This window comes from Bubalus kerabau, chromosome 2 (assembly GCF_029407905.1).
Source record: "Bubalus kerabau isolate K-KA32 ecotype Philippines breed swamp buffalo chromosome 2, PCC_UOA_SB_1v2, whole genome shotgun sequence".
NCBI classification, from domain to species: domain Eukaryota; kingdom Metazoa; phylum Chordata; class Mammalia; order Artiodactyla; family Bovidae; genus Bubalus; species Bubalus kerabau.
This window is the reverse complement of record NC_073625.1, coordinates 98,229,117-98,238,054: the sequence shown is the minus strand read 5'-3', so window position 1 is coordinate 98,238,054 and position 8,938 is coordinate 98,229,117.

Sequence of the window (8,938 nt, the reverse complement as noted above, 5' to 3'; positions counted from 1 at the left end):
CATTTCTGTAATTTAATATATAACACATATTAGAATTTCCTTGATTGTCCCCCTCCACCCTCAATCCTTGCTTCCCCTATACTTGTTTGTAAAATATAAATTCATGATTTAACGAGGATCACATATTGATTATAGTTATCAAGTCTCTAGCTTCCGTCAATTTAGACTACTTCCTCAGCCTTTTTTGTTTATTGTTTTTTTCTGGCATTGGCTTTTTTGGAAAGTTCAGACCAGTGGTTTTCCAAAATGTCTTTCTATTTGGATAATCAAATTGGTCTTCATTGTAAGATTCATGTTAAATTTTTTGGCTTTTATTGGCTGAAATTCCACATGGGTAGTGTTATATCCACTTTTTTCCTAGTTCTAAGACCTACTTAGCTGTTCTAACAGCGTTTAATTTTCAAAAGTCCACTTATCTCCCAGTGATTTGAGATACCACTTTTATCACATACATAAATTTTCACATCATTCTTGGCTCTACATTTATATTTTCTATTTTTTCCATTGATCTGATTGTCTACTCAAGTGCTAATAATATACTCTTTAAAGTATAGAAACTGTATATTTCAATATCTGGTAGAGCTAGTTATTGACAAAATAGTTTATTGCTGTTTTCTTATTTTGATTTCCTGGTTTTGGGGGAAATAATGTTGCTTATTTATTTCTTCCATGTACACTACAGGAACTAGAAGTTCACAGGATTGCCTTCCTCAGTACTGCCTCATTAACCTAAACATACTTTGAAAAGTGGCATTAATTTATAATTTTTTTATTATTTAATTGAGGAGCAAGGTTTATTTTTCCTTTTATTCAAGTCACAGTTTTCTATCTTTCAGAAAAGCTTCAAAGTTTTTCTCATATAGATTTTGCACAGTTCTTATGACATTTACTCCTAGGATAATTTTTCGGTTTATTGGTAATATAAATAGAGTCATCTCCTCTATTTTCCTCTATAATTGCTTATTGCTTAAATATATGAAGACCCTGAGTCCCAGTCTCATATTGTAACAGTCTCATTTACTGTTCCACACCTAGAATGAGACATTTCTCAAAAGAGTCTTCATTGCATTCACTGAAAATGGTATTTGGTGACCACACTCTGTGCATATGGGATCTTCATGACTGAAAGGCTTATTGTTACTTCTCAGAGTTATAAATACAAGATGTAGGAATTATGTGGTTTTCAAAGAAAAATAAATCATAAATTTGTGCTGATGTTCCACTTTTAATGAAAGATTACATAATTTTCTACTTATTTGATTTTATGTTGTATCTCTTTTCTACTGAAAAGCATGATTCCGAATGTTAAATAATTTCATATTTACTTTTTCCCTTAATATATATAGTAGTTTCAAAATAACAGTACCAATGTGATAATGAATTATAAAAGTGCTAAATGCAGTTTGATACAGCTAGATTTGCTCCAGGTTGTTTTCAAGTATAGGTTACTTAATTAAAAAGAAAATTAAGTCCAAAATGTAAAAAAAAAAAGCAAGCCTTAAATATTTATAACTTTTTGAATATAATATCTAACTCATCTTCTCTCATTTTTATTGATATAAATTTTTAAATTCATGAATTTTTCTCTGGACACTTTTCAGCAGTATCTTGTAAACCCTGATATCATGTTTTCATTATTTTTTTTCTAAAAAATTTCATTATCAGTTGTTGTTTTTTCTTGAGCCAAGCTAAGTTTAATAGAAAACTTAAAATTTCAAGGTGGGAAGATTTTCTTGTGCTTTGCTTGTTATGGATTCATACTTTTATCATGTCATTGATGGAGAATATTATTTGTATTTTTCTTACTGTAATTTACTGAGGTATAGATGTCTCTGTATGTAACTATAGACTCAACTATTAAAGTGTTTTTGGTATCATTTTTGGTCTTGGACCACAATAAGTATACTAAAGTCTGCTATTATTAGGTATTTCTAGTGTCTTTGACTCTCTTGTAGTTTCTGCTAAGTGAAAGAAGCTACTGTGTTATTTGCTGCATATCTTTCCTAAATATTTTATTTTCACTGTGATTGTAGCCTTTAAAGTTGTAAAGTGCTCTTTGACTTGGTAATAGGCTTCGGTCTAAATTCTGTTTAATTGGATTTCAAAATATTAATTCTTTCTTTGTATTTTCTTGGTATACCGTTTTGCCTCCTTTCATTATTAACATTTATGAATTATTTTGTTTTCGGTATGTGTTTGTCTTTTATGTGCAGCAAAAAGTTGGATTTTGCTTTACAATCAACTGCTTTGTTTGTCCTTGTAATATGGAGGGGTTAAGTCCCTATTAGTTGATATGTTTGGTCTCAGATAACTCATCTTTATTATATTTACATGTAATATGTGACATATTTGGTGATAAGTACTAATGAGGAAGATAAAGGAGGACAAGGAGTATAGGAAATGCTGGGGGAAATTTTCTGTTTTAAGTAGGTGGTCAGGAAAAGCCTCATGGAGAAACTGACTTTTGGACACATTCTTAAAAAAAAAATTATCTATTTGGCTACTCTGGGTCTCAGTTGTGGCATGCAGACTCTTAGTTGAGGCATATGAGATCTAGTTCCCTGGTCAGGGATTGAACCTGGGGCCTCTACATTGGGAGCACAGAGTGTTAGCCATTGGACCACCAGGGAAGTCCCTGGACATAGAAGTAGGTGAAGGAATGAGTCATTTAGATAAGTGGAGTAAGATTTATCCTGACTGAGAGAACAGCAAGGCCTAGAGACACATGATTACTTGGTGTGTTTTCAAAGACCAGCAACGAGGCTGGTGTGACTGGAGTGCTGTGTGCAGCTGAATACTAGGAGACAGGCCAGAAGAGTATCAGAGTATCAGATAGGGCCCTCAGTCTCAAGGAGGGAAGGAATATCTCTTGAAGAGTAATTTTGTTGCCAGATGTTGAAATAATATTACTTCTGCCATTCCACAGTAATAAATTAATAACTCTGGGAATTTCAGCCTGAGTGGGAGAAGCCAGTCTTAGCGGTTTTATGTTTTAAGGTGTAACTCAAATTATGCATGAAATAGTTTAATTTCTGCTGATTTTGAAGGTTGGATTATGAAACACCTTCCAATGCAGTGGAAATGATCCTTGACTATATTCTCAAATGTTTGATGTTTTAGTTTCTACATTATATTCTACCCCCAAATTCATCAGCTGTAGCTTCACAACTTCAGCTTTTTTGCCATTTAGCTGAAGGTGTGAATTCACAGGGGAATAATTTTATTGAAACATAACAATGAAATGTATCTTGACTAATAAATGTTTAAAAGGCAGAAAAATATAAAAATTCTAATCAGAGATGCTTGACCAAAGGCTAGCACACAACATAGAAGTTTTTTTGAACTATTTTAAAAAATGTTCAGCTTAAAACAGTTTTTCCTTTTTATACAGATATCTGTTAACTGTATGACAAAGAAGGGAAAATGAAATGCGTGCATCTATGTGGGAAGGCTCAAGGGTATATTAAGTCTGTAATCCAGAAAAACTATTTTCAAGATTGCAATGGATGGGAACAGAGAAGGGACAAACTTTAAATACAGGCAGGATTACTTGTCTTTTTGTATTTCATTTAGCTGCAATTTAATTTTCTCCTTCCTCTTTTTTTTTTCTCACCTTTTTTTTTTTTCTTAAGCTAAACTGACAGTGAAATGCTGTCTGAATAAGTCACAACTCACAGAAAACTGAACAGTGCATTGTAAAATAGGACACAAAACAAAAGACTTCATCTAAGAGCTGAGATCATCGGGCTGGGAAACACAGACCCAGTGCAGCAAGTCAACAGTGTTTCTCAGAGCCTGAGACAGTTTCCACAATTTTTGATATGCTATTGCCCCCTGCTGTTCACAGTGAAGTACTGACAACAGAAATAGGTTTTCCTAACACTCCAGGGTTTTAGTGCAATATCATGCTATCAGAGAAAGTTATACAAAGCATTTCAAAGATTTAAAATAGAATAATTTAAGGAGTTGTTTTCTAAAAAGCTATTAAAGAAATCCCAAAGCACCTTCCCTACTTCCCAATATATCGAAAAGAAATGTATGATTCAGTTAATTGAATGAATCATGCAGTTTCCTCTTTAAGTTTCTGAAGAGAGCAGAGCACAAGGCAATTGAGATAGCTTGGAAAAAAGCTGATGAAGTGAGCAGAGAAAATGGAGTGCAAAATGTGCCAAAGGAGAGGGTCATGAATAATTTACATACAACAGGGGTGAAGCAGTTCAGTCCCGAACAGATCATTCACATTTTTCCAGGGATGTTGGATAAAACTGTTTTGTTTCCACAGAAAAGCGTGGATGGGCTATTTGTGAGTCTTCAGGTCTTCTGCCCCTTGTTCTTGGGTTTGGTCATGGAAACTTAAAACCATTAGGGTATGAATTTGGGTCCCTGAAGCAGAGTAGAAGGACAGAATCCTTGGAGCTGATTTCCTGATTTACTCTGCCATTTCTAAAGGGGTCAGGTCTATTTCCTGGATGGAAGTCGGTCCATGTGCAGATGTGTGTGTTTGAGCATGGGAGTTCATGGTATTTGTTTCAGAACTGTAGCAACTGTGGGCTGCTAGAATAATCTGTATTCCAGCTCTTCCATGGGATTAGGTAATAAGGTGCTGCCAGGATCCCCTCACATTCAGAAACAGCAATTTAAAAAGTAGGGGCCTTGTTTCAGCATTTGATTTTTGCTCAGACTCTTTCTCCATGAGGAACATGACTAGAGAAGAATCTTTTAATATTTAGAAAATCACATGCATATTTATATACAAAATTACATCCTGTTAGGATACACCTAGAAATCCAGCCTGAACTACTCTTCAAAGATTTAGATTTGGCTCTAGATATTGCTAAGAATGCTGTTTCTAACTTCTGAAGTCCCTACCTCAAATCATAAATGGTGGATTTTGAGAAAACATTTAAATCATTTATTTCAGGTAACAATAAGCTGTTTCCTTAATACTTGAGGGAGTTGCAATCACAGTGTTGATTTTAGTGCTTATAGCATTTTGTTTCTCTCTCTTATGTGACATTTTAATGTTTATTTACTCACTTAAATTTATATTCTTCATTATGTGCTGTGCTTAGTTGCTCAGTCGTGTCCGACTCTGTGACCCCATGGGCTGTAGCCTGCCAGGCTCCTCTGTCCACAGGGATTCTTCAGGCAAGAATACTGGAGTGGGTTGCTATGCCCTTCTCCAGGGGATCTTCCAACCTGGGGATTGAACCCAGGTCTTCTGCATTGCAGGCGAATTCTTTACTGCCTGAGCCACCAGGAAAGCCTCTTCTTCATTATGGCAGATGTTAAAGATAGGGTGAAAAATATGATAGACTCTGCCTTTAAGCTTTTTATAGTAATTTAGCAAAATGTAGAACAACAATATGATAATCATAAAAGAAGGAGCCCAAGAGATAGAAAAATAATCTCCGCATCCTTTTTCATTTTATCATTTTATTTCATTTCTTCTCTTTACTATTTTATTTTATTTGTATTCATTTTATTTTTTAAAATTACAAATCAGGAAAGCTGACTATCCTTTTTATGTATCTTTACACGATCCCTAGTACTCTAGCACTTTATACAAGTGCTTTATACAAGTTTGCACACATTTGCAGTAAATATCCGCTAAATGAAATATGAGCACTTACTTATTAGGAGCCTTTGTACTATGCTGTGCCTATGTAAACTAGATACACATTTGATTTCTACAGAGGAGAAGAGTGAAATTAGGAGGAATTTATATAAACCTGGAAGGAAGTATTAGAAATATTTGTTTCTATTCAAATGCTAAAGTATATTTAGAAACTTTTTAAATGAGGAAAACTAAAACATCAAAATTCCACCATGTCAGTACTTGAATCTCTTTTTTAATGATTTTCATAAATTGCTTATTAATTTTCAATATTTCTGTCTGTGAAGTTCTTATCCGATCTGGGTATATGCAGCCTACCTGGTAGAAACACCAAGATAAGTAGAGAGCAATGAATGATGATGCTTGTGTTTCAAAAGGAAGCTGAAACATTTTCTTTTTGGTCAAGAATTTATTTATCAGTGTTTCATTGTACAAAATTCATAGTATATTGAAACATGCTTTTTTGCCACCTTAATGGCATAACCCAAATTATCTGCTGTTATTAAATTGTTCTACTTAAATTGTATTGAATGCCAGTATCTAAGAAAACTGTAAGCATAAATGGTTTCTGAATTTCTTTGGATTACTGAGAAATGGATCTTCTCTGCAAATATACTGTGTTATACTATAGAGTATATGAGGCTCTCCGGGTAGCTCAAATGGTAAAGAATCTGCCTGCGATGTGGAGGACGCAGGTTCAATTCCTGCATTGGGAAGATACCCTGGAGAAGGGGGCAACCCACTCCAGTATTCTTGCCTGGAGAATTCCATAGTCAGAGGAGCCTGGCGTATATTTAGTTTTGCATATATAGTTTCTGTAACTACTGATATAAAGATATCTATATAGAGTAATGTAACATTAGTTTATTCTATTAATGCCTGCTATTTGAGAACATTTGCAGTGTTAATAAGGGCTTTGCTGGTGGCTGAGATGGTAAAGACTCTGCCTGCAATGCAGGAAACGTGGGTTCGATCCCTGGGTCAGGAAGATCCCCTGGAAAGGAAATGGCAATCCACTGCAGTATTCTTGTCTGGAAATTCCCACGGACAGAGAAGTTTGGTGGGCTACAGTCTATGGAATCGCAAAGAGTTGGACAGAACTGAATGACTAATACTTTCACTTTCACACTATTAATGGGACTTAGTCTAAGAGAGGGGCTTCTATCTTAATCTAAGTGTGGCGCTTGTGGTAAAGAACCCACATGCCAATGCAGGAGACATAAGAGTTGCAGGGGTCAGGATAATCCCTGGGTCAGGATAATCCCCTGGAGGAGGGCATGGCAATCCACTCCAGAACTCTTGCCTGAGGACCCCATGGACAGAGGAGCCTGGTGGGCTACAGTCCATAGCATCACAAAGAGTCAGACGTGACTTGGCACACACATGCTCAATCTAAGAAAAATTCAACTTAACATTGTTTTCTTTTTACATTTCACTGTGTGTGTGTGTGTGTGTGTGTGTGTGTGTGTGCATTTAGTAGCTTAGTCATTTCCAACTCTTTGCAACCCCATGGACTGTAGCCTGCCAGGCTCCTCCATCCATGGAATTTCCCAGGCAAGAAGAGTGAAGCAGGTTGCTAGTTCCTCCTCCGGGGGATCTTCCGAACTCAGGGATGGAACCCAAGTCTCCTGGGTCACCTGAACTAGTAGGTGGATTCTTTACCACTGAGTCATCTGGGAAGCCCTTTTATATTTTAATATTAGCTGTTAATAAGAGAGAGAGTCAAAATTATGATCACTATTATTCAGTTCAGTTCAGTTCAGTTGCTCAGTCATGTCTAACTCTTTGCGACCCCATGAACCGCAGCATGCAGGCCTCCCTGTCCATCACCAACTCCCGGAGTTCACTCAGACTCACATGCATTGAGTCAGTGATGCCATCCAGCCATCTCATCCTCTGTCTTCCCCTTCTCCTCCTGCCCCCAGTCCCTCCCAGCATCAGAGTCTTTTCCAATGAGTCAACTCTTCGCATGAGGTGGCCAAAGTACTGGAGTTTCAGCTTCAGCATCATTCCTTCCAAAGAAATCCCAGGGCTGATCTCCTTCAGAATGGACTGGTTGGATCTCCTTGCAGTCCAAGGAACTCTCAAGAGTCTTCTCCAACACCACAGTTCAAAAGCATCAATTCTTCAGCACTCAGCTTTCTTCACAGTCCAACTCTCACATCCATACATGACCACAGGAAAAACCATAGCCTAGACTAGACGGACCTTTGTTGGCAAAGTAATGTCTCTGCTTTTGAATATGCTATCTAGGTTGGTCATAACTTTCCTTCCCAGGAGTAAGCGTCTTTTAATTTCATGGCTGCAGTCACCATCTGCTGTGATTTTGGAGCCCCCCCCAAAATTAAGTCTGACACTGTTTCCACTGTTTCCCCATCTATTTCCCATGAAGTGATGGGACCAGATGCCATGATCTTCGTTTTCTGGATGTTGAGCTTTAAGCCAACTTTTTCACTCTCTACTTTCACTTTCATCAAGAGGCTTTTGAGTTCCTCTTCACTTTCTGCCATAAGGGTGGTGTCATCTGCATATCTGAGGTGATTGATATTTCTCCCGGAAATCTTGATTCCAGTTTGTGTTTCTTCCAGTCCAGCATTTCTCATGATGTACTCTGCATATAAGTTAAATAAGCAGGGTGACAATATACAGCCTTGACATACTCCTTTTCCTATTTGGAACCCGTCTGTTGTTCCATGTCCAGTTCTAACTGTTGCTTCCTCACCTGCATACAGATTTCTCAAGAGGCAGGTCAGGTGGTCTGGTATTCCCATCTCTTTCAGACTTTTCCACAGTTTATTGTGATCCACACAGTCAAAGGCTTTGGCATAGTCAATACAGCAGAAATAGATGTTTTTCTGGAACTCTCTTGCTTTTTACATGATCCAGCAGATGTTGGGAATTTGATCTCTTGTTCCTCTGCCTTTTCTAAAACCAGCTTGAACATCAGGAAGTTCACAGTTCACATATTGCTGAAGCCCGGCTTGGAGAATTTTGAGCATTACTTTACTAGCATGTGAGATGAGTGCAATTGTGCGGTAGTTTGAGCATTCTTTGGCATTGCCTTTCTTTGGGACTGGAATGAAAATGGACCTTTTCCAGTCCTGTGGCCACTGTTGGGTTTTCCAAATTTGCTGGTATATTGAGTGCAGCACTTTCACAGCATCATCTTTCAGGATTTGAAATAGCTCAACTGGAATTCCATCACCTCCACTAACTTTGTTTGCAGTGATGCTTTCTAAGGCCCACTTGACTTCACATTCCAGGATGTCTGGCTCTAGGTCAGTGATCACACCATCATGATTATCTGGGTCGTGAAGATCT